Raw genomic sequence first — 27,233 nt, 5'->3', positions numbered from 1 at the left:
AAGTGCCAACCACGGTGGAAACCTGGTTGGTCATTGAGAGGGCACTGTCCAATTTAATGCCCAGACTTTTGACCGCGGCTGCTGGCTGTGGGGTTGGGCCCAGCTCCTGGGGCCAGTACATGTCACTCCAGGAGGAGCACTTGGATGGTACTATCAGCACCTCTGTCTTTTCCGGGTTAATTTTAAGCTGGTTGGTGGACATCCAGTGGACCGTATATCTAAGTATGTCCTGGGCGTGTGACTGGGCTTGTACTGTGTCATCTATGCCCAGCAGCAGCTGTGTGTCGTCAGCATAGTTAAACACCCGACAGCCCATCCCCGCTAGTGTGTTAATCAGGGACTGTAGATATATGTTAAACAGGAGTGGGGATAGTGCTGAGCCCTGGGGGACGCCACAAGTCAGACTTCCCACTCCTGATACACTATCTCCCATCTGGATTCTCTGGGTTCTCCCAGATAGAAATGATTCCAGCCACCGAAGGGCTAAGCCCTGAATCCCAAACCCAGCCAGCCTATTCAACAGAATGGAATGGCTGACAGTATCGAACGCCGCTGATAGGTCTAACAAAATCAAGGCGCTCGGTCTTTTACTGTCAGCCATCCTTCTGAGCTCGTCCAGCACCGAGAGCATGACCAACTCGGTGCTGTGGTGTGCACGGAAGCCTGCCTGCCTCTCATGGAGTAGATGGTTAGACTCCAGGTAGATTGACAGAGATTTTAGTACATGTTGCTCGAGTACTTTGGACAGGAAGGGCAGCTGGGATATGGGTCGATAATTTTTTAAGGCATTGGGATCTGCCCCCACTTTTTTTAGCAGCGGTCTTACACGAGCTTCTTTGAAGCTAGTGGGGAGCCTGCCAGTACTCAGGGATTTATTCAGTGTAGCTAGGATATGGTCCTCTAGAATTGGACCTGCCAAGCAGAAAATACTTGGGGGGCATGGATCTGCTGGGGAGCCAGATTTTGTCTTTCTCATCAATGATTCGAGGGTTAGTGAGTCCATAGGGAGAAATGATGATAAGCAGCTGGCAGTTGGGTTTAGAGCGATCTGCTGCTCAATTGGGCTGCACCCCATGCTTTTTATTTCGCGCATGATAGTATCAACCTTATCCAGAAAATATTTCTGGAAAGTATCACAGTCTATGCTACTTTCTGCATCCTGGGCTCTTTTTGTTAGTTCCTTCAGGATATTAAACGTTTCCTTTTGAACATTGTTCGCCCTATTTATACGGACCTCATAGAATGCGGCTTTGGTTGTCCGGATAGATTTTTTGTAGCTACGAAACGCCATCTTGTATTGTTCACAAGTAGCTGTGTCCTTATTCCTCCTCCAGTTTCTCTCTATATTACGCAGGGCCTTCCTTTGGTCCCTTAAGGCGGGTGTGAACCAAGGGGCTCCCCTTTTCCCACTGTTTTTTGTCTGAAGTTTCTCAGGGGCTATCTGATCAATGGCCTTTACCAAATAGTCCATCATGTCTTTACAATCCTGATCTACATCTTTATTAAGCATTATCGGCTGGACAGTTCCTCTGAGTGATGTAGTCAGTGTATGTTGGTCTACGTTTTTCCACTGGCGGGTCAGTCTGGTTTTTGGTGCTGGGCGTGAGAGTATGGTATCCAGGGGGATGTCACAGTAGATCAGGTGGTGGTCTGACCAAATACAAGGGAGGATTCCAGCTAGTACCACCCTGAGATCTGTGGTCCATATCAGATCTAGGGTGTGGCCTTTTATATGGGTGGGAGCGTTTACAAGCTGCCTGAATCCTAGAGAGGACATGGTTGTCTCTAGGGTGCTGGCCGCTGGCTGTTTCCTATCTTTGTCCCAGTGAAAATTGAAGTCTCCTGTAACTATGACGTTTCTATATCTGGAGCACATGTCGGAATCATAGGTCATAAAGGAGTCATTAAAACCTGGGGTGGCGTTGGGAGGGCGATAGACTGTGAGAACTGTAACACACATGTTATCAAACATAATTTTTATCGCCAGCAAGTCGGCCAAATCCGCCGACTCCGCCAGTATTTTAGTCACTGCTAGTTGTTTCTTGAAAATTACTGCCACCCCTCCCCCTCGGGTGTTCCCTATGCGATTCTGCCAGTGGATGTCGTAATTTACAGGGACAGCAGCTATGATGTCTGGTAGGGAGTTATCCCCCATCCAGGTCTCGAACAAGGTCAGGATGTCAATGTCTTCGCCCTGTAGTAGAGTGTAAATCTCAAGACTATGACAGCATAGCGACCTAGTGTTTAGGCTGACGAGCTTTAAAGTATGCGGGGGGCTCGGGACCTACCTATCTGCGGTGCCTGGATAGACAATTCCTCAATACGAGTGAGTGTAGCCAGGTCTAGAGATGTTATGGCCCCATTCAGATGACGGATTTCCTCACCAGAGTATGTAATCCGTTTGGTGGGGGGCCCTGCCCCTGCGCCCTTCCGTGCGCGGACGGGCGCAGATGGGCAGGACTCTGGCACGACTCCGGCACAGATCCGGCACGTCCGCTGACCGCGTCCGCTGCGCGGAGACATGGCCGACCGTTTTTATACTGGCAACTACAGCCCAACCAAAGATGGCCACCACGTAATCCGGGACCCGGGGCTTTACCAGCCCTGCCGAGCACCTTGGGATCGTGGGAAGAGGAAAGTAATAATCCTCACACTATAGCGCCAGTTCCCCAGGTAAAATTATGGCTTTCAAGAAAAGCGAGTGGTCCAAAGTGCAATTGTGCAAAGCAGCGAGGGGATATTTTAATAAAGGGGTCGGACACAAGGGAGAATACCGTTTTATAAAAATAGCACTGGTAAAATAAGCGATCCGCCCGATTCAATCTCGGGGGTGTAATGAAGTGATGATCTCTCTCATTATTGGGACTGGTGCAGGGGAAGGTTGAGATGATATGCTGAATGAGTTGGATATATATTGTAACATAATAAACTAGATTTTAATAGAGTTCAGCTTTCTCGTGCTGTGAAAATAGCAATTAAAGACTGTTGCAATACTGGAGCAACTGAAATAGTATTGTACTACTGTAAGAAGCATAAGCCTATTGTTGCACATTTATTTAGTATGTACATGGTTCATGGTCCTGAGCGCTCAGCATGTTTAAAAAAGGCAAGCAGGTCATCAGCATTCAGGGAGACCATGCCCTTGTTAGATATTAAGTAGAAATTGTTTTATTGTGAAAATATGCTTTAGAATGCTTTATCCATCATGCATTCAGTGTCAGTAAGTGTGTTATCTGATGATTGATTTTGTGTATTTTCCACCATTTTGTATATTTTTATTTTTTTTACACAGAGCAGGCACACTTCTAAATATCGCAATTTTAGCTTAGTAGATCATTATGAGGCTACATTCATCAGCATATCGGTTTAGTAAACACAACCATTATTTACTCATAAACGTAATTACCCCAAAATGAATCCCTCTCATCCTAGTCTATCACCATATTAGGTGGCTCCGCCCACCACAGGCCGATTCCTACACAAGTCAGCTTTTTAGCTCCATGATCTCTACAGACTCGAGTAGGCATGAGCATAAAATTCTGCTCCGCCTGTTGAGTTTGTGGGATATGAGAACTCCTCACTACGCAGAGAACAGGGAGTTCCTGATAGATTCCACTTTCCGCCTTAAGGCAGAATATTTTTTCCATTTGTGCGCCCAAGTCTGTTGAGCAGTATGAGAATTGTAGAGCACTCATGAGCACCCGCAAAATTTGCCAGCCGCTCGCAACCTCTCATGAGATTTTCTGCCTGCTAGTGCGCCTTCCAGCCAAGGCAGATACTTCTGGTGCATTTTTTGTGACATTAGCAAGTGAGCGACCGCGTCTGCACCTCAAGCATATTCTCTCTTTGAGAAGCAGCTAATTCTTCTCGAAAATATGTTTTTGTTTGAGTTAATATTCTGCTCCAATGGACCATTCAAGTTGCTTTTTGTGCAAGACGACTTTTTTATTTTAGTTTTTTAGATATTGGTGTATGAAGCAACTTTTTCTGTGGTATCTGTTGAATTGAAACATCATTTAATCCAGGAATGGCATGGGATTTCACATTTTACTGCAAAAAGAGTATATGTGGGAAATTATATATTTGATGTTTTTGGGGATGTGAGTTCTTGCAAAATTCTACAGTTCAATTAATAGTCGTTTTCGACATAGCTTAATTAATACGTATTTCTTCAGTGTTACCATGCCTCCTTTGTCTGGCCAGTGTGTGATCCATAGCCCACCGATTTTCTTTGGTCCCCATGTCATGGGGCCAGGGGCCATTTTGTATGGTCACTGTCCATAAACCTGCATGTGTTCTTTGTTTTTCATGCCGGTGGCCATTTTTTGTAGCCAGCAGTGTGCTTTTTGCCATAGGTCTTCATGTGTTCTTTGTTGTGACCATGTCTCCTTGCTTTCTGTTGTTTTTTGACCATGTGGCCGGTGGCCATTTTGGTGTAGCCATCAAGTGTGCTCTATGCCATAGGCCTGCAAGTGTTCTTTATTGTTGCCATAACTCCTTGTTTGCAGTTGTTGTTTGACCATGTCGCTGGTAGCTATTTTTTTGATCCAGCCAGTGTGTTTTTTTGCCAGAGGCTTTCATGTATTCTGTGTTGTGGCCATGTCTCCTTACTTGCTGTTGTTGTTGTTTGACCATGTACCCGGGGGCCATTTGGTATAGCCTGACAGTGTGTTTTTTGTCATAGGCCTGCATGCGTTCTTTGATCGTTGACCATGCGCCTGTGGCCGTTTCGTGCAGCCAACCTTTTTTCAGAGTTTTGAAAGTCATTTTCAATGGAGATTGATGGGAGAGGCCTAAACCCTTTTCTTTGTGTTCATTTCTTTACCTTTCCCTGATATCAGTTTAATAATATGATTGAGGCCTAGTCGCTCATAGTAAATGCATTGTATATTATGATTATGAACAGTGTTTTATAATATATGCTTTTCACTTGCACCTTCTTGCCTCCTAAGTCCCAAAGGGTATCTTGTAGTCCCCTGGTACATCACCAATTACTTTGCTAGATTTTTATTTTATTTTGTAAATGTTTCTACTATTATTTTTAAATTGTTTCATTTTTTAAAAATATATTTTATGTTTTTTAATTAAACATTTTTATTTCTTAATTTTTTCCATTTTGTTTTCAATTTCACCAAACCCCTGTCTGCCATAGGTGCAAAACAGCATTAATTTTCTAAGGATTTTTCTATTGTCACTTGCACCTCCCTGAGTGCCAAATGTGTCTCCCTAGATGATGTACATAAAGCAAACAGTTACATCTTTGTATTGATGTTATCTTTCCTGAATGTATATTGTGTAATACATCTTGATTATGCATTATAATCATGAAAGATAAAGCATAAAAAACACATAAATACATGAAAACATTAAAACATGCAGGCCACCAAATTGACCACAGATCACACATTCTGATAGCAGTTAGCAAACTGTTTAAAAGAGAAACAGGGCAACCTGTATATCAAGACATTGCAAGTTAAAAACTCTTACTTTTTTTCCAAGATAGAGCACCCTTTAAATAAGTAGAGACCCTCAGCATCACAGCAGGATCAGGTAATAGCAGTAGATGTAAAAAGGCAGGCAGAAATTGACCAAACACCCTGGATTTTAAAGTGGTGTTAAATACTTGTTGCTCAAAAATTCGTACAATCTGCAAAATGAAAACAAATGTATCAAGGTTTGAAGGGAATAGCCATCACAGGGACAAACAAAAAGTGAATGGTGATGAAGCTGAACCAGAGAAAACAGATCAGTGTGTGGATCAAGCCCAGGCAAAATTGTGTAAGCAATGATCTGACCGAAGGATGTCTAACAACTGTAAGATAGGATTTAATACTTGATACAATTTTCAGAAGCTAAAGGGATCTATAAGTGTTTTTCTCAAGTGCCAGGTCTCCCCTATCATCCTTTATTTAGTTTGAAAATTGTCCCCTAAAAAGCCTCCAATCTCCTTTTGTTTTAGAAAGAAACTGCAGCATATAAAAAAAGATCCATGCAGTCTAAGGAGCAAGCAATAGTTTTAATGTACTTTAACCATGGTATCATGTGGCCATACATACATCTGAGGCAGTCCTCAATCACATCCTTGTTAAAGTTCAATTTCTCATCACACCATACTGAAATGCATAGTAGCAATGGGGCCAAGTTAACATGATCCTCGACAAATTGAAATCCCAATTCTTTGTGGATAAAAATATGATGCACTATTTATACCAAGGCCCAAAAGTGTTCTACAGATTTAGTCTTCTTCCCGCTGCATAACCTTGCAGTTATGGTACCCCCAAATTGCAGCACTGTGTCAATACTGTGAGGTATTTCATTCTGTTGATTTGCAATAGGGGTAAAATGGGTTTAACACCTATCGACAAAGAACACTACGAGCTTGACTAAATCTAGAACATTAGTTTGAGATCCAAGTCAGCCACATGTTCTGATAATGAAATGACATTCCCAGATATGGGAAGGTAAGAACTCTAGTGATTATTTGCCCCTTTATGGCTATGGGTTTAGTTATTGAAAAAGTCCTCCCACAAACCATGTAGTGAGTCTTAGAGATGTTTGTATCCAGATTCATGTCATCCATAAAATTGACAAAAAGATCTATGAATAGCTTCAGACCATTTGCCGCTCTGGCCATTAACACTGGGTCATCAGCGTGGAGCAGGGAGTGCAGAATGAATGACTTTACCTTAGGCAGGCCTTTACAGTTGTCAATCAAGCCGGTGTTCAGACCATTTATATATAACAAAAATAGATTTGGGGCCCACGCACATCCCTGCATTATCCGCGTGGGAGGCTAAACGTTTGAGTGCATTCCCCATCTAAACCATATCTGACACAGAAATTCACATCCATGTGTGGGGCTCTGGTAAAGATGACCAGGTGGGAAGGTAGCCCTAATACAGCAAATTATCCCAAAGCTTTGACCTGTTTACCTGGTCAAAAGCGCTGCTGAGGTCCATAAATGCAAGAGAAATGGACCCTTGTTTTGCCACTATATATTTACTTAGCAAAAGGTTAAGGTTTGTACATTGTTCCATCGTGCCCTTGCCTTCCCTAAATCCATACTGGACAGGGCAAATAATATCGATATCTTGGACTCAGGCTTCCACGCGCTGCAAGGGAAAGCGTCTCACCACCTTCACACCTGAATTTTACAGAGAATTAGGTTTATAACAGGTGGGATCCTGCCTATTTCCCTTTTTAAAAACTGGGATTATAGTGGCAGATTTCCAAGACAAGGGTAAACTAATCTGCACACTGCACTAAGAACATGAGTCAAAACAGAGGCCCACAGATGAGCTTCTGCCTTATATAGGTCCATAGGTATTCCGCCTGGTCATGGGGCATTGTTGGAAGGGCTTCTGGTAATTGCCTCATAAATCTCCTCAGAATCAAACCTAATCTAGAGTGGGAACAAGCCATAATCTTCTTCCATAGCTATTGAGAAATCTGTATCAAGAGCATAGGCCCTATGAAAATGAACCACCCAGTGTGCTGGAGAAATGGAGGAACCAATGTTACGTGGAGTAGCCACATTAGGCTGTCTACAAACGACCGCAATCCAAAAACCATGGAGTCCTTGGTGATGCAACTAGACCCCAACCGTTTTCAAGAGTCTTCAAGCTCGGCCTTCTTCTTACCTTTAGCTACTTTGTAGGCCCTACTTGAGACCCTGTATCCTGGTCGCGATGTTTAAATTTAAGGGCCTCGTGCAAGTTCTTGTTGGCCATACTGAGGTCACAGCAGCCATTTCTCAACTACCATCAAATAAAGCCTAACGGGTTGCCAGAGGATCTTTTTTAAACTTGCATAGACTTGTGGGCCCCCCTTTTTAAACTCAGTAGTCACAGGACCACTCTCACAAACTTGGTCTCAATAAATTTTAGTCCCTGTTTTAAAAAGGGCAATAGGTCAGACCCTGCCTGTTTCAGGCCCATTTCTCTGATGACTCAGAGGTGAAGTTTAGTGGTCAGATCTTACTAAACCGTCTCTCTGATTGGGTGGAGGAGAGAGGCTTTTCATCCGACCTACAGTATGGGCTTAGTCCAGGTCGGGTACTATCGAGCAAAATTGGAATCTTTACCAATTGATTTATAAATATACTAAGGTTAAGAAGGGGGCAATTCAGTTGGACTTCATGGACCTCAGCTTTGCCTTTAACAGAATTGATTGTTCCAAACTATGGTCCATGATGGTTCAGATGGGAGTGGACTCTGATTTAATCAATTTTCAGATGACCTGCGCAAACATCTCTTAGCTAGTGTGAGGTTTGGCCCTCACGGGGAATGCCCTTAGCACATTAAACTGGCGCGTGGTTCGGCAAGGCTGTATTTTAGGACAGTTTTTATTTGTTTTTTATATTAATCAAATAGATGAGCTCTGATAGACCTGGGTGCGGATGTCCCCAAAGTAGGAGGCTGTTCTATCCCAGTCCTGCTTCACGCAGATAATAGTTTTAATTGTCTGGACAGCCAAGAGACTACTAAAACTTAAATGTTTTATTGATGTTATGAATAGCCTTGTCCTGACTACAAACTCCTCAAAATCACATGTCATGAAGTTTGGTCTGTCCAATACGTAAACTATAAAATTTGTAGTAGATGGACATCAAGTCAATCAGGTAGATACATTTAGATATTTAGGGACCATCTGGACTCTGGTCTGAACTGGCACCCACTTATAACTCAGAATGTGATGTCTTTCAATAGAGCCACGTTTAGTATTGGCGTTTTCTCACACCTGCTTGGGTGCACTCACATAAAATTGATCTTGGAAATTTACAGGGCTAAGTGCGTCCCAATAGTGAGTTTTGGCAGTGGACTATGGGGCTATGGCCCTGTCACCTTGATTCTTGTAGCAGAAAATAAATTTTTAAGGGGCATCCTAGGAGTCCCACAAAGTGTACCCGATGAAATCGTCAATGAAGAACTGGGATTAGGTTACCTCATTGACCAGCTCTGACTTTGCCCCTTAAAACTTTGGCTTTCAATTTGGACAAAGGAGGAACTTTGTTTTAATAAATTAATATTGCAGGATTGTCTAAATTTGGATAAGCCTTTTCTGATTCTGTGGCGGGCTTATATCGCCTATAACATAATGTCTTTAGGGAGGCTTGACTTATATGCTAATCCCAGCAGTATAGTTTGCTCTGATAGCAAATGGGTCGTAGTGGCATTTATGGATAAGATGGCAGCGGACCGTGAGGATTCTGCAATATTGAAACTATTGGTGCAACATGCGATTTTAGTGAAAACTGTTAGCATTTTAGAACCGTACCTGATTTGGGATATGACACGTCATCAGCGCCGCTTGCTGATTTATTTCAGGCTGAATTTACTCCATTGATTAGTTTATTTTATTCATGGCTGTGTTAAGGACTCAGAAATTCCTGTTTGTGACTGTGACAATGTCTCTGTCAATGACACATTACACATTGTTATGACTTGCTCGAAATATAACCTACGACATAAGTATTTTGAGACCAATTTCAAAATCTGTGAATTTTACTCAAGTCATGCTGACTTTACTCTATCTACAGTTTTTAAACTCACCTACAGTGTGCTTTTTTCTTGCATGTTATCTCTGGGGTTTTAAAGCAAGTGTGAATATTTGGGTGTCAATTTTTGCTCCTTTCAACTTACTATTCTTTTATGATTTTATTTCTATTATCGAATAAAGATTATGAACTTATTATAAACTAGTTGGCCAGCCCAATTACGTCACTCTATGTTTGCTCGATGTATCCCTCATAATGTTGTTTATAGAGCTATTTAATTGGTAAAAAGCTTCTAAAACTGTGGCAGGAGATATTTTAAAGGCAAATAGGGGTTCCATGATGATTTCTAAATTAGAACTAACAACAGATTTTATCAGGGCTGGAATTGGAAGATTACACCACTTCATCCTAAGTCCCCAAATTTTCACAGTTAGACCAGTCAAGCCTGATTATAAATTAAATATATTGTTATGTTGGTGTGGTTTGACTTTGGAATGGATGCACAATATTGTTTTTAAATATTTATTTATAACTTGAGTAACATAACACAATTATATTGTATTTTTCCGTACTAAATTAAACTGCAACAATGCCAAGTTTCACCAATGTGTTCTAGCTTGTTTGCTTCTAGATGCACAAGAGAAGGGATCACTCACAGTACTGCTAAACAGAAGGACTGTGCATGTGGCATGTGACCCCACAACAACATATGACATCAGTCCCCCAATCTCTTCAGCTTGTGCAGCTGCGTGCCACTGCCACCTGACAGCTTAAAGATGGCTCCAAAGAAAGTTGCTGCCAATAAAGTTGCCACTGAGAAGAAGCAGCTTCCCACCACTGGCGTGTCAGCCCAAACCTTTTCCAGGAAATGCTTTGTGCTTGCTAATATACCAGCCTCCCGGAACAAACTGTGAGCAGCACTTCCGCATCAATGGCCACACCTCAACCTAGGGCCAGCCAATGGGAAGAGGAGAGAAAGAAAGTTAAAACACACCCCCGAATCCCAAAAAGACGGGGCTTAAACGGAGTCATGCTCTTCTCCTCCAATGGCTGGCCTCCGTTTAGGAAGCTAGCCAATGGAGAAGAGGGGCAGGTTCAAGCCCCACTCTGTAAAAGTCTCTAGGTTGGCTCTGCTCATCTCCCCCCTCCCCTCTGCCCACAGCCCTCCTCCGTCCCGCTCTCGCCTCCCCCTTCCTTCTGCCCGCAGCCCTCCTCTGTCCCGCTCTCGCTTCGCCCTTACCCAGAGTTAATGAAAACCTTAAGGTTACCTTACTCCTGTTCACTGTAATGCACTTTATTTCTACTAAAATAAGTAGCTCATTATTTAATTGACCTGCATTTGTTTTGTGTAGAAATTATTTTATAGAGGTGATTTTTTCAATATTATTTGTTACTATTTAGGCAAAGGTCGAACGCTGCCGGTACAAGCTGTGTCATCCTGACAACTTCCTTTGGTGTTCTTCCACTTATTAGGGCTTGTTTATGTGGCTCATAATCTAGAGAACTACTGAGACATGGAGTTGCCCATCAGAGCCCTTGACAGACAGCAACTGACAACCGCTTCTTTTAGACGTGCCAATAAAGTAAGAGGCACGCTCCAGGTGACAGGCCCGACTCCCCACTTCCCCCAGAGGTGACCCTGTGTAGAGCCAAGATCCCCGTCTGCCCCAGCCGAGTTAGAGGCTTGCTTCACCCCCCCTGTCAGGTCTCCCACCCTCCCCGTCCGGTGACAGGCCTTAGCCCCCAGCCACCTCCCCATGGCGAAGAAGACGTATGACCTGCTGTTCAACCTGCTGCTTATCAGCGACTCAGGGGTGGGCAAGACCTGCAGCTCTTCTGCTTCTCCGACGATGCCTTCAACACCATCTTCATATCCACCTTAGGTGAGTGTTTGTGGTACCTGCTTGGTGGGGGGGTAACTCTGAAGTATTGGTCCTCCTTCAGTACCAGCTGCTTGTGTTGTGTCATGGGTGTGAGTGGAGGTTTGATGGCGGTGATTGCCTTAATAACAATCAGAGGGCCATCCCCTTGTTTTGGGGCTCAGAGGGTAAATTGAAAAACTATGCCATGGCTTTAGAACCACATCTGCTTCATTACGTGTATGCACCAAAAATATAAAATATCTCGTTTTCAGCATCTGCTGTTGACCCAGATCACATCATTCCCGCGCCCATCCTCTTGCAACTTACAAAATATTGCACGCGTTTGCCACCACTTTACACCATAGTATAAATCCTACAAGCAGGTGTGCTGCTTGCGTCAGAGCCTCAGCTGGGCCACGTCCCGGGGAGCCCCTGTGTGTGTGTGGCTCTGTGTGTGTGTGGCTCTGTGTGTGTGTGGCTCTGTGTGTGTGTGGCTTTGTGAGTGTGTGTGGCTCTGTGTCTGCGTGTGTGTGTGTGTGTGTGTGTGTGTGTGCAAATGCAATAGGTCTCGCATTTGCGAGAGATTAAGCTATTGGCATTGTAAATGACAATGCCATTTATTATCTGTTTTAAAAAAAACACATAAATAAAAATGTTGTCATTTACAATGCCAATAGCTATAACTTTTGCAGAGGAGAGACCGTTGCATTGTAAATGCTTGTCTTTTGTGGAAGAAGTGGGTTTTCCAGAATTTGTGTCTTCCATCTGCTAAAAATGGAAGGTTCCCAGTCAGACCTATTTTGCCAGAGTTGATGTTCCAGTGCTCCATCACGATGTGTGAATTGGTTAGGCAAGCTTTGCAGCAGAGTGGCAAGCCACTTATTACATGTGTATCTCTGAACACTGGATCTCTTTCATGGGTGCCACCTAAATTATATCTTTAGATTTTGATGCTGATGACATTTTTATTGGCACTCAGAAGCATTCAGAAGTAGGTATGTTTACCATGGTGAAATCCGATGCAGCTGATAACGTTGTGGAAGACATTAACAGCAAGGTCTTTGAATGGGGGCCACCCAGAGGGCATAACATTAGATTTATTGTAACAGACAATGGCAGTAATATATTGCATCAACATCATTGTACAGAACTTGGAAAAAAAAAGACCAAGTCAGCAACTTACTGTCCACCAGCAGATGAATATGCACTCATTTCAGTCATTCTATTTCTTTTAATATCAATAGTGAAGCAATTGTAGAAAAATAGTTATGATAGAAGATTTACTCATTTATGCAGTTACACATATGTGGAACATAGAATAATGTAACTATAAGCAATATGTACATTTGTTAAGCAGAACTAACGAATAGCTATATCTTTAAGAATTCTGAAGTCTGAAGGCAGTCGAGGATTATTAACCCCTTAAGTGCTGCGCACGTTCACCGGCCGAGGGCACCACTACCTCCGTAGTGCTGCCGTTGGCGGTTGAGCGTTCGAACTGCACCTGCGCAATGGAACGTCCAGCACTGGAGCTGGACGTTTCATAGCAGTTAAGTGGTTAAACATGATAATAGAGTGCCAGTTAAGCCCTTATACAGGAGGTGCCAACACAATGGCACTCTATCTATTATATGTTGAAACTTCTGTTTGAGTAGCACACACCAATCAATGATTATGTAATTCACAGAGGGGATGCACCTGAGAAAGTCAAGATCATCATTGAGATGGATGAATGGGGCCTAGACGAATGCCTGATAGAAATGCTGCATCCTTTTGAGGTTTTCACATGGAAAGTCAGCAAGGAGGACAGTATGATGGTCCAAGCTATCTCGTTGTTCCTTAATCTACAAGACCAGCTAAAGAATGTGCCTGAAATGTACGCAGGTGTGCACAAAAAGGAAGATTCACCTGAGTTGGTGGAGTATTCAATCCTCCCCTTGGCTGATAATACAAGGCTGCAAAGAGTGCAAAGAGACATTTTATCATCCAAACAGTACATCTGTGCCACAAATCTCAAGCCACAGTACAAATAATTACTGGTCACTTTCATTCCTATTTCGGAAGGGGGTGTTTCACAATACAAGATGTGGCTTGCTGAGCAAGCCAGCACCCTGAGAGAAGAAAGACTGAAAATGACAGGCCCACTCCCGAGCAGACATGCTGGGGTGCAGAGGTCAACTTCCTTAGAGGGTTGAGCAGTTGGATCACAGCAGCCAACAACAGCAATAAGACAATCAGCAACAACCACAGGAGCATTAGCGTTAACCTCTGCAATGGTAGGTCTTAAGTCCCATGCAGAGGCTAAGGCAAAATAAGTCGAGCAAGTGGCAACATCAATGACAATTCAGAGAATGGTCCAGGACTATCTAAATGACACAAAAAGGTCTATCTGGAACAAAACCCATTGGTGTAGTGGTATGGGAAGAGTTGCCAATGGCAAGTGCTCATGAATGTGGCAATAAAGTGTCTGGCTCGTTCAGCAGCCATTGTGCCTGTGCAGCGTGTGTTCAGTGCATCTGGTGCATATGTCACAGTAAGAACCACCAGACACCATACCTGAAGTAACAAAGGAGGAGGATGAGGGTGATTGGTCAGACTCAGGTCATAGTAGTGTGTCAGCTGACCAACTTCTGGGCTAACCACAGCGTTTGAGGACAAACTGCCCTGACTGAGAATGTCTGGGCCATCATAGAACTTTCTCTCACTGAACTGATTAGCCCTAAAAAGAAAACTGGATATAGCTAGATGAACATTATATATTTTTTTTGTTTGTATCTGACTGACTTATGCAGCCCCACCATTTTAGTCACATGTATGGCCAGATTGAGTTGGCCCAGTTTGCAGTGAAGAAGTCTCCCACCCATTTTCTTTAAGAACATTGGCGAGAGATTACCTGCCTCCATCTGGTGACTATCCTTTTCTTCTTCCGCTAGCAGGACTGTCCCAGAATATTTGATGTACAAGACTACCCAATGTGTACTGCGTGTATCAAAGAGGATCGACAATTGTGTAGCACTGTGCTTCAATTGAAACAGGTAAATACTGCACCAATGAGTAATATAGTGATTGTGAGTGATGATTAATATGTTCTCAGAAGCTGAGGGAGGGAGTTCAGCTATAATTTGTGAGCTTTATTGTGAGGATTTACAATGTTTGTGGCCTTATGGGTAATCATTTTACCTGAAGATGATTTAACCTTCCCCTTGACACTTAGCGTGATTAGCTCCCTGGGTCCACTCCTTTGTTTTCTGGTTAACGCTCTCCAAAGACCAGACCAGTCAGTTCAGGTAACAAACACAAAAATACACAAAAGATTCCTTAATGTTTTTCTTCTTTTTCATTCACAGCAGTCCACAACCAGTCGATCTCTCTCATTTGGGTTGGGAGTAAGAACAGAGTTGGACAAGTTCATCACTCAGAGTCAGGAGGATGATGGAAGGATTCAGTGTGGGACTACCCCAACACAGTTGTGGCCGGCATGACTTGAGGGTGGCAAGGCAGGCATGTGGGGTGAGGACAGGCATTGGGAAAGGTTTAACAATGTAAATGAAATACATATTTTACACACTTACCTTGCCGCCGGTGCCGGTCCTGCGTCTCTGCTCCTTGCTGCTGCTCTCCTCATAGGACAGGAAGCCGAGAACAGCCAGGCTCCCCTGGCCAATAACAATGCTGCAATCAGCATTGTGATTAGTAAGCACCAAGGCTCCCCTGACCAATCGCAGTGCTTCATTGCAGTGGTGTGCTTTGTTTTGAGCATCCTGGTTTGATGCTAAGCCAGGGAAGAGGGGCCTGGGCTTCTTCTTCATGCAGGCTGTAATGCAGCCTTCATGGAGAACAGGAAAAGTGCACATGACTGGTTTGGGTGGCCCGAGACGTCAACCAAACAGTCATGGTGCAATTAGGAGTGGGCAAACCACTCTATCCCTGCCCTGCTCCGGAAGCAGAGCAGATCAGCCCCACCTAACCACCCACCTGCAATGAAAAGATAACATGATAATAACTTAAAAGTATATCTCCTTTCCTTTCCGCTGCTTTAAAGCAGTGGGGCAATGCCCCGCCGCCATAGCGGTGGAGCTGCCACTGCTTCAAGCCAGAAAAAGCAAGTTATCAACTTCAGGGAGACCAACATCATGATGACTTTAAGAGGTCTACTCAGCTCTGTTGACCAGTGAAAGGTGGGTTCATTTGGCTAAAGCAATGCTGTTGAGTGTGTGTGCTGGCACACATTTGAAACTCCCCTATTATGTGGTTGGGTGGGGAGCCTGTTGTAATTAACTGGAGACAGACATGTGATATCACAGTATTACATTCTGCACGTGCTTGGCTGAATGTTATGGTTTCACTTGTGAGATTGGTCAGCGCGGTGGATGCATCCACTTGCCCATGATTGGTTGTAATTTGCTCTCAATTCTCAGTTAATTGATCGCAAATGAGTCATAAAAAGAATGATTGCAGCAGACTATGCTCTTGCTTTGCCTCTGAGTCTTCTTGGTACACTCCCCAAGAAGCTTATCTTCTGTCCTACTCCTTGACTATAGATTATCATTTTGATTTACAATCTGCAGGCCTTCTCTTTTCCTGCTACTAAAGGCAAAATCTCCATAACACTCCTGATTACCTTACCAAACCGCTCTAGCCAGGCACTCAAGATTAATGGACAATCGGAGAAGAATGCAGATACACCCCAATTTGGCAATACAGTATCATTTTTCTTTTAACAACCATATTTTAGAACTGTGTGGGTTCACTTCACACCTCCAAAATTTGTATTTTTCAAACCTAGAGGACAGCACATTCAGATATATATTAATGACTTGGGTCTCTGGGGCTGAGGGACTGCCCACAATGCACTTTACTTAACTGTGTCATGCTCGTTCATTCATTTCCTTACACAACAGATTGATGATGTGCTGCTCATTACCAAGATTAATTTTGTCATTGTGTAGTGTTTGTCTTTTTCACATGTTTCCAAAAATCTCCTTTACCATTCATTCATCAAACCCCTAACCCTATACCCCCAGGCTGTGTGAGTTATAGATGTGTGACGTAATTTACACCATAAATGGATAACACACTTGGTGGGGCAGATGTGGTGAAAGCGACGCCAACTCAATGCAGGATGTCCTATTACCTGAGCATTAGCCCACACTGGTCCCATTTACCCACCCACACATATTTTAGATATAGAAGAACATCATTCATCAGCATCATCATTCAGACCTTGAGTTGCATAAACCCTTTATGTTTTCCACTCCAGACTTTGAGTCCACTATTCCTTACTCAAGGATTTTGTAACTTTAATCTGATTTAGATGCTAGCTTTCAATTGCTCAGAAGAAGTTACTATTGCTAATTTCTGTTATATTATCAGTATTCTTTGTCGTATAATGGTGGCAGCAGTCTGGTCTCAATCTTTGTAAACCTATGATATAAATATAATTCACTAACAGTGTTTTTCGATCAATTTAGTTTCCTGTGATGGATAATCCTTTCAATTAATCCTACAGTTGAAGAACACCTAGGTTGGAGTGGGAGCTCCCTTGGGATACTCTCCCTGTTAGCACACTAGCCTGCTACTGCTACCACCGCCATTAGGAATGGCACTTTGGGAAGCCTAGCAGAAACTAAGGCTTTAGAAGATTGAGAGAGGTAGTAGTCATTGCTTCATCTATTCAGGTAAAAGCATCATGAAGCGAAGTGAAATATTTTAGTTATTAAGTAACTAACTTCTACCACAGATAAATAATTGTTTCTGTAGGTTTTTGTAGGCAATATAAGTCATGGCAGCATACCCCCCCCCCCAAATGGTCAAGATACTTACAAAGGGTAGTAAGACAGGGTATATAACTAAATATAACTAACTGGTTTACACTGTGATGTATGGATAAAAAAAAATGCTGTGAAAAATGGCATCAGTGCAAAGTAAAGGTAACACAAAAAACATATTTCATGCATAAAGTATAATAAAATATTGTTTCCCTTCACTTGTTAACAACCCATGAAACCACCCTTTCACCCCAAAACATACCCATCCATCTCTCCAAACAAATTATCACATCCCTAACAAATGTTCAATGTTTAACAGAAACTGTACAACAAAGTCCAAACTCCTGGTTCCAACTCCCTTTCCAATTACCACCCTCTTCACCAACAACTAAAGTCTCTCCCAGCAAAACAAGAATTTGAAAAAGGGCATCATCCATGCGGGCCCAGAGACGGTCATGGCTCTTATCCATTTAGACCATCCTGTTTTCAAATTGGTCCATCCGCGACAGGATACGACTAATTCACTATCGTGGTGGCAGGAGGGCAGCTGAGTCAGCAATGGCTTCTTAAATAATTAGCTGTAAGAAAGCAACAACTAGTATGATAATGCAACGCAGAGTACCTGGCTAGCTTAAACTGGATCACATAATGTTCTTAATATAAACTAAATTTACCTCTGAGCATGAGCAGCATGCTGTTCAGAACTTTTTTTTTTTACTTGGACAGCACCAACACAAAAAATTAATACTGAGCCTTGCATTCTACACCCATTGCAGGTCAAGTAGGTACTGCTCAGGGTAGATGACATCTGCCCAGCGGTCTATCAGCTGCTGTTGGGTGCACTGGATGTGGGTGGTGTGGCACACACACCTGCGCACCCTCCACCAATGCTGCCCATTCTACTGTGGGGGTAACCACTGTGAGACCTGCCACCTGCTGCCAGCCTGGATGGGAGGTGGCACTGCACTAAAAGAGCTAGTGCTGCCACCCCCACCTCACCAAAAAATTGCATAGAGCTCGACCACTTGGCAGCGCCAACTATCGCATGGTGTGCAGATAGTCTTTGAAGCCTTGGGCCACTGCTCCCCTACTTTTATGTCTCCTATTTCACATAAACCTCTTGATTTATTTGAACTACTTATAAAGAAAGATCTGGCAGTCATACATCAAAAAGAATATAAGCCGAAGAACTTGACACAAAAAGAATTGGCAACTTTACAAAAATTGGCCATGAACGAGAATCTCATGTTCCAACCAGCTGATGAGGGTGGAGCGTTGGTTGTAATAAATACAACATATTATGAGTTCAAAGTAGACCAGCATGTCTTGGATACTGAAACTTATATAGCCCTTGAAGCTAACCCAACAACTGCTTTTCAGACAATTCTATGTCAGATTTTAACTAAAGCCAAAGGCTTAGGCTAAATGGATGACAATACTTGTACATTTTTAATATCAAGTCACCCTAAACGACCACACATTTACATGCTACCTAAAATGCACAAAAACCCATGTGATCCCCCATTCCACCCCATTGTGGCCAGGTGTGGGTCAATCCATGAACCACTGGGAAGATCGCTATCTATAACCCTTGTTGCAGAATTGAGTGACATACAATCAAGATACCACTGACTGTCTCAATACGTTACAAAATGTTACAGTACCAACTGATGAAGATATTTGGTTAGGTACTATTGATGTATCAGCTTTATATACATTCATTCAACATGGTGAGGGAACAGAGGCTGTGGAGTGGATTCTGTTAAAACCTGATTATGAAGAGACACTCAATATTTTTTGTGTTGGAACTTTTACAATTAAGTCTTTATCGAAGTTACTTTTCGTGGAAGGATCAATTTGTTTTGCAAAGCACAGGCACCTATGGGTTTTACAGGGGCACCCATGCATGCAAATATTTTTATGGCTAAAGCCGAAGACACACACAATTTGCATAACAATATTTGGACAGGTCATTTGCTTATGTACGGCACACAGATGACATTCTGATACTTTGGAGTGGCTCACAGAAACAACTAGAAAATGCTTTAGAAGCACTGAACTGTCACTCTCAAATTAAATTCACATACTCCATGAGTACTACAGCCATTAATTATTTGGATATTTTGATCAAACGAAAAGGAAACAATATGGTCACTAGGGTGTATAAAAGGAACAGGAACAAAGCATTGCACTTCAACAGTTTTCATTCACCTACTCTTAAAAACCACTTACTGCTTTCACAATAACCTTTCTCACATCAAGCGATGAACGATCATAGGGCTGATCGTCCCTTTGATGGTCAGGCAAAATGATTTCCTTTTCTAGAGGAAATCTGGAGTTGACTTCGGGAATAAATTTAGGGCCTGGTTGTAGAACCACTCTGTCTGCTAATATCTTAAGGTACAGGTACAATATAAATAAGGACCCCAGCTCTCCAATTCCTTTTGCTGAAATGATTGCAAGCCAAAAGGCAATCTTCATCCATCAACTACATCATTAGATGCGATTCAATCGGTTCACACTGCAAGCCTCTTAAGGCAGTGTGTTAGTACCAAGATGGAACCTTGTTTGACAGTATTGGCTTATTTAAATAGAAACTTTTCATCTACCCACAGACCAAAGGGGTGAAAGTGGCTAACTCTTCATCCATTCCCTTAAGTGCCTTAATAGCTGCTTACTGAGCCGCTTACGTTGATAGAGTCCGCTTATTAAGAACACCTTCTCTTGAGAATTCCAAAATCTGAAAATGATCTACTGAAGGGAGAGCTAGAGATGTAAAAAAACATCATCTAAAAAAAGAATTCCAATGTTTTGACCCAGAAGCCGACTTAGAATTTTATCTTGACTGCTCAACTTCCTTTGGAACTTGAAAGAAGCAACCCAAGTCAATCAGATGTTTCTTTTTAAGCAACAGGTCATTAGACAGAGATCTCACAATTGGCTTATAGACATTTCCAGAAACCCTAATGAGGATGGGACAACTGGAAATTTGAGGACTCTGCCCCTAGTTAAGCTCATGAGAAATGAGAACTTAGGCCTCCTCGACCAAAAAGTCCCATGGTTCACCAACACCCTCTCCCCCAAATCTTAAGAAACACCCTTGAGAGGAGGGGAATCAAGGGTAAAGCTCAGACCTCTGGCCAGTTGACTTCTGAGCATAACAGTGGTAGCACTGAGTTCCCCTGTGGTGCAAATATGTCTATCCATGGATACCAAAACAGTTAACATATCTGCCCAAACTGTGGAATCATCAGATGGTAAAAAAAAATGAGGAAAGCATTGCGGGTCAGGCTGTCGACGTGAAACTTCAGTTCCGCCTGAATGTGGATTTCCATCTAAGATAGTAAACAAAATTTCACACTAGAGCACATTTGTGTCACAACCAATTTAGGTGAGGATATTTTGTCCTTCCATGTTCATTCAGGTAGCACTGGGCCACCTAATTGTTCATGCGGACTACCAAGTTTTGTCTTTCCAGCCAAAACAAAAAAACTGATCTGCTTTCAATACTGCAGACAGTACTCTCTAATTGAATGAGTAACATTTGTCCACTTCAGACCATACATTTCCCTTTGCATTCCCAGTCTGATACGGTTGTACCCAACCCCTAAAGAATGGCATCTATCATCAACTGAAGAAGAAAAGGCATCTGAAATGGAATCTTCATCTCCAATTCGGGAGTGTGTAACCAAGTGAGGTCTCAAACTATTTCCTGAGTCACCTGAATCTACACCTCGTAATTCCCTAAGGCTGAATCCCAGTGACTCTCAATGGGCTTCAAGTTAAACCTAGACCACAGAACTACAGCTGTTGTTGACACCATGAGTCTCTGGGCTCTCAGTCAAAATCTTGTTGTTGCAGAAAAGTGAGCTAGAAGAGTTTGAAGATTCCTTTGAAGCAATTTGATCCTGTTCCTGAGGAAACACATAGGTCCCTTTTGTGTATCGAATATTTCTATGAACTGTCTGCTTTGAGATGGCAACAGGTTTGACTTTAGGCTGTTCAATTTGAACACCAATTGGCAAAGAAGGTAAGTCATTGCCTTCCCTACCTCTTGAGCCTTTGAAAACGAGGGAGCACAAATTAGCTGGTCATCTAGGCATGGGAAGAGAGACATTGCTTTAGGCAATGACTGGAGGCAATTCTTGTGTGAAGGTTCTTGAGGATATTGATAATCTGAACGGCAGTGCATGGAACTGGAAATACCTCCCTTGCACACAAGATTTCAGAAAGGGTTGACCCTCAGGATTGAGGACACATGGAAGAAGGCATCTTCCAGATCCAGCCTTGCCAAGAAGTCTTCTTCCCTGATCAATGGTATGATCAACTGTAATGTTATCTTTCAAAATACTTCCAAATGTACCCACTTGCTTAATGTTTTGAGGTTCAACACTGGTCAAAATTATCCATCTGCTTTCAACATTAAGACAAAAGGTTAAATAGAATCATCCCTCTTGATAAGCCAGGATAGGAATAATTGCTTGTTTGAGGAACAACGTTTCCATGAGTAATAGCATAGCTTCTCTCTTTGTGCTGTTGGAGAAGAGAGGTGTCACATGCAACACTGGAATCAGAAGACACTGCTTGAAAGGGAGCTGGTAAGTCGCCAGAATAATCAAGAGCTCTTAATGATCCATCACAAAATAATTCTATTGTGGTAGGACAGATTTCAGTCTCATCCCCCACTGCCATAGATTTATCAAAAAATGTCATAGAATATACTGTTCCTATCTAAAACCTATGGGACAATATTTGTGCACCTAGATAAATAAGTGGTCTTTGAGAATGTTTTCTAGTTGAAGCAAAAGCCGTCACCTACCCCAGGAGGTGGCATGTTTCATCATCAGGCAGCTCCTCATTGGACCACCGCTACAATGCCCAACAGGCCCCTAAGAAGGTGCTCTTTGCCAGAGTTCTCTTAGTCAATTTGTCATAGATAAAGCTCTCTGTCGGTAAAGAGCTGATATTGGGGTTCTTGTTAGTGGATTAATACAAAATGGAATAGGTATGGAAAAAAGGTTCCTTAATATTCTCTACAGTTGGTTTACATGTTGCTTGTCCTCCTTTGTCTATGAAAATCTATGGCAATTCATCAGGACCCTAGGGAATTGAACTCAATTTGAAGTTAGTACCCAAGTACTAATTCACCACGTGTGTGTTCACAAGAATTTCTACCTCTTAGTATTTGAAGAGATAATCCAAAACATAAAACCAACCAACAAAAATAAAGAATACAATAAACATGTCATAAAAATATGGTAAAGAATATCACAGACTAGAGGCCAATATAATCTTCTCACATGTAGATAAAGATCACCAGTCAAGATTTTCCCACAGTAACTGTTACACCAGTGTACCACCCATCACGTAAGTGATATCCATATCAGGTGACATATGTCCAACTGACATCCATATAGGTCCTCAGAAACTCAGTAGTGACTCTAAGTTGTTTGTGTGCCTGGGAAGGGTACAGTACAAGGATGGAGCAGCACTGTGCATTGCATGTATGGTTAGTACATGCACAGGACATATGTATGCCAAGAGGAATACATTACATGAGAGGTGTAGTGCAGAGCACGTGTGGATAAAGCATCTGCTGAGTGTAAATGTGCTTACATCAAGTAAGATATGAAGGGTGAAGTGTTGTGCATTGTGCGCAAAGTGAGTGTGTATATTGGCAGTGTGTGTGTTTGTAAATGGTACAGCTTGGTCAAATATGGAAAAGCTTTGTGCTGAACAGTACACAGACTTACCTAATGCATGGGTACGTGTAAGGGAACAATGCATGGAGGAACAGTGCTGGACAGAAAGTGTTCTAGGAAGGTATATATTGAGTGAGTGTGTTTGCTATCGTACATTTGGTTCCATTTTGGAAAGCCAAGGCCTGCCTGTGAAAAACATGAGTAGAGGTATACCCCCAGAAATATTTTTGGATTGCTGCATTTCTGTGTGCTTGGTGGGGACACAATTAGGGAAAAGGAAGAGACTTTTCAGTCTGCTCTTTGATTCAGTGATACATCACAAGGGAGGGGCATTGATACATCTCAGAAATAGACATTTAGTTGATAAGAGAATATGAATAGGGCTGGGGGTCTGGTATTTAACTTTTGATGCACATATCACTGTGGCTGAAATCCAGATGTGAAATCTGGTCATTCTCGTGAATTGTAGTGTGGACAACCAGCTTCGGAGTCATGCCTGCTGTTGAAGATATCTTTCCTGAAGGAATATGAAAAAGGGAAGTGCCCACTTCAAAAGCAGAATTCCAACATAACATTTTAGTCACTCAGACCCCAAATCACATATGTTATCAGGAAAAGGACTATAAGATGGGGAGATTGACTCTCCAAAAATAATTCATCTGCCAAATAGCCAGATGGGTTGTGTGATAAGGGGAAGCTCTGCAAGACTTTTGCCTGTGAGCAGGACTGGGGGACCAAGGCCTGCTAGACTCCCTTCTGAGTAAGGGGACATCACTCAGAGAAAGTAACATCACCTGCCCTGGAGCACCAGCACCTGCCTGCTTGACAAGACCAATGTGCATTGTGAGGAAGAGAAAAGCCAGGGGAGTAGCTTAGTTCCAAAATGCATTTTCCTCATGTTAATTCTAATAGAGAATTTCGACACATCTAGAACCCGAAACGCTGAATGGACTGACACCAAATTTGGCAGCAGTAGCGGGTTGGGAATGCAGGGGCATTGGGGTTCCCCTTGCAGTCCCATAGTACACTAGGGGGCATGTTTACAACAGAATGGAGTACTGTGGTGTTAAGCAAACATTACTAACGCAACGCTTCTCAATTCTGAAAACGCAGGGATGTGCCTTTTTTATGAATGTGCCAAGCGCCTGCATTTCCCTTGCGCTGGTGCTGAGTTCAGCTGCCTACTGCAAATGCAGGAAACCTTGCACGAAAGAGCAAGGGTGTCTTGTTTGGGGGAAATGATTGTATATGTACAGGAAGGTCTCCCTTGCAGCACATAAATATTCATTCATGGCGTTTTGAAACTTTTATGTGTGCTGCTTAATGCAGCACACATAGAAGTTGCAAAACTTCATTATTTTTTATGTTTATGTGCAGGAAGGGTCACCTTCCTGCACATAAACAACCATAGGCAATTTGTTTTTTCTATTGTCTGCTGCACAAGACAGCACACATGGAAACAGCAAAATCGAGGAGAAGTAAAGCATTTCTCGTTGTTTCACCTGTTTAAGGCCAGGTTTTCCCTGGTCTTAATTTTGGCACTGCCTCTTATTTAAAGCACCCTTGTAAATAGGGCGCAGCGTCAAAATCAATGGGTGATGCAGTGAAACACCCACTGCAACACATTTAACCTCCTAATAAGTCTTCTTGCCACATAAATAACGAAGTGAGCTTCAGCTCCACACTAGAACCCTCCAAAGCAAAAGTTCCTCCCATGCCTCCCATCTCATTCCTTCCCAACATGGCTGACCCATATCACCCATGACCTCTATAAGAGGCAGGTTGGCCCAACCCTTCAGCCTGTGTTTTTGGTTCTGCCCACAATGACTCTCCAGATGCGCTGTCATGTAAGTGGTTCCTGCTATAGCGGGAGCATGGGCCCTTGGTTCGTGGTCCTGCTCTTGCGGGCTCTGGAGATCTTGGACCTTCCACCATCCTACCCCTGGTCTCCTGTTGGGTCCGGTTAGACTCTGCATTAGCGAGCCAGGGGTGTACAGGGGGTGGACACAGTGGTCTGGGGCTATACTTTGTTCCTTCTGACCCCTCCTTATGCATTTGTTCACCACAGGTTTTTCCCATGGTCTGTGCTCCTCCCTTTGCTGCTTTTCCCTCTGGATTTTTCATTCTTCCCTGAGAAGTGCTCACGAGGCAACTCCCCCGAGTCTCAGGGGGGGCGACCCTACATGAGATGGGCTCCTGAGGCTGTCAATGCATGGGGGTTAGGTATGGGCGGATTTTGCAGATCCACGATCCGCGGATTTTGCGGATTTGCGGATCGTAGATCCGCAAAATCGGCGGATTTGCGGATTTGCGGATCCGCGGATTTGCCCTGCTGAATAAGTCACTTCATTCAGCTTCAACTAGTTTCAGCTGCCATGTGTGTGTTACTATGCAATCGCCCCAAGGGGCGCAGGGTTCCCTTGAGTGAGCTGTCCATCATAGTGGGTGAATGGCGGGAAGACGGTGCAAACCGCGAGTGTGTGGGCGGGGCCAAACGGGCAGGGCTTCCATGCGAGTTCACATGCTTCTTGTGTGTATAAAAGGTCAGAGAAAGATCAGTTCAGCAGATGAAGAGAAAGAAGCTCCTGGTCACAGGAACAGCACGGGTATTGCGCTCGTGAAAGTCAAGGATGCAAAGGCCTCTATCCAGCATCACAGCTGATTTTCCACGGTAGATTTGGGAAGAAGGCACACCTGCCTCGACGATGCTCACGATTGTTTTTGGGCTGATGAATGAGTCACTCACAGGAAGGGCATGTTGCAGCGGCCATGTGTGTGTTACTATGCAATCGCCCAGAGGGGCGCAGGGTTCCCTTGGGTGAGCTCTCCATCATAGTGGGTCAATGGTGGGAAGACGGTGCACACTGCAAGTGTGTGTGGGGGGGGGCTTCCAAGCCCAAAGTCAGGCGCCCCGAAGGGCGCAGGGGTCCCTTGAGTGAGCTGTCCATCATAGTGGGTGAATGGCGGGAAGACGGTGCAAACCGCGAGTGTGTGGGCGGGGCCAAACGGGCAGGGCTTCCATGCGAGTTCACATGCTTCTTGTGTGTATAAAAGGTCAGAGAAAGATCAGTTCAGCAGATGAAGAGAAAGAAGCTCCTGGTCACAGGAACAGCACAGCTATTGCGCTCGTGAAAGTCAAGGATGCAAAGGCCTCTATCCAGCATCACAGCTGATTTTCCACGGTAGATTTGGGAAGAAGGCACACCTGCCTCGACGACGCTCACAATTGTTTTTGGGCTGATGAATGAGTCACTCACAGGAAGGGCATGTTGTAAATATTTTACGATGGCGCCGGCAAGCTGCCAGCGCCATCCTAAAATACTTACTAAATTAGCTTCAACAGGAAGCTCTAATAGATAAAATAAAGCAGGTGCAAGCACCTGCTTTATTTTATCTATTAGAGCTTCCTGTTGAAGCTAACTTAGTAACTATTTTAGGATGGCGCTGGCAGCTTGCCGGCGCCATCGTAAAATAGTTACAACAGGCCAGCCAGGCTTCAACTTTTGCCCCCAGAATTCACCGCTCGCGGATTTGCGAATTCGCGGTAAATTCGCGGGAGTTCGCAGATCACAATATACCGAAAATTCGCAAAATACGCGAGCGGAACGGATTTTGCGCTCACCCCTAATGGGGGTGTTGGACACGGGGGCAGGGTGGTTCATTTCCTTTTCCACTGCCGCGCCCCCATGTTTGCAGGGGAGTTTGCATTCTCCCATGGTTCGTGGTTGCTGTGTCACAAGCAATATGGATTTTTAAGCACCTTATACCCCAGAGATAACTCGGCTGCACCATGCCCTGCCCTACCGTTATCTACCAGTGTTTTGCACAACATCCTGGAGGTCCTTGCGGCCAGCTGGCACTATCAGTCCCATGGGGTGGCATTCTACGTGGGCGGTGGGGGACTTAGCGGATTGTGGACTTGTCTCCCACGGTGCTCGTGGGTGTACCTCCTTGTCTCTTGGGCGGTTGTAGTCCTCGGAACTTTTTGATTGACAGGTTGGCCTCTCCTACGTGGGTTGGAAGAGGGGATTGACTCTACGCCGCAAGTTGCCGCTCTCTTGCACATTTATTGTCCAGTCTCCATGGGGCAGGGCCGGGCTCTGCCAGCTTCCCATATCTCAAATTTCTCACAGGTGTTGCTGGTCCCGCTGACTATCATTGCAGCTTTTTTTTTAACTGCTAATTATTCCTGGGCATGGTCGGTTGTGCATTCTGTCTTGGCTGTCCAAGGGGAATGTGGTGTTTTTACCTTTTCCTGTGTGGTTGATCCTTTGAGGTAATGTTGGGGCAGGGGGTGGATCCCTGGCAGGGGCTAGCTCACGCTCCTAAGGCCCGACTGTGCCATCACCTTGCAGTCCATCCTGGAATTGATTCTGGCTGTAGTATCTGCTGCTTTTGATCTTCG

This window comes from Lissotriton vulgaris, chromosome 1_1 (assembly GCF_964263255.1).
Source record: "Lissotriton vulgaris chromosome 1_1, aLisVul1.2, whole genome shotgun sequence".
In the NCBI taxonomy this organism is placed as follows: domain Eukaryota; kingdom Metazoa; phylum Chordata; class Amphibia; order Caudata; family Salamandridae; genus Lissotriton; species Lissotriton vulgaris.
Note: the sequence above shows the minus strand (reverse complement) of the source record.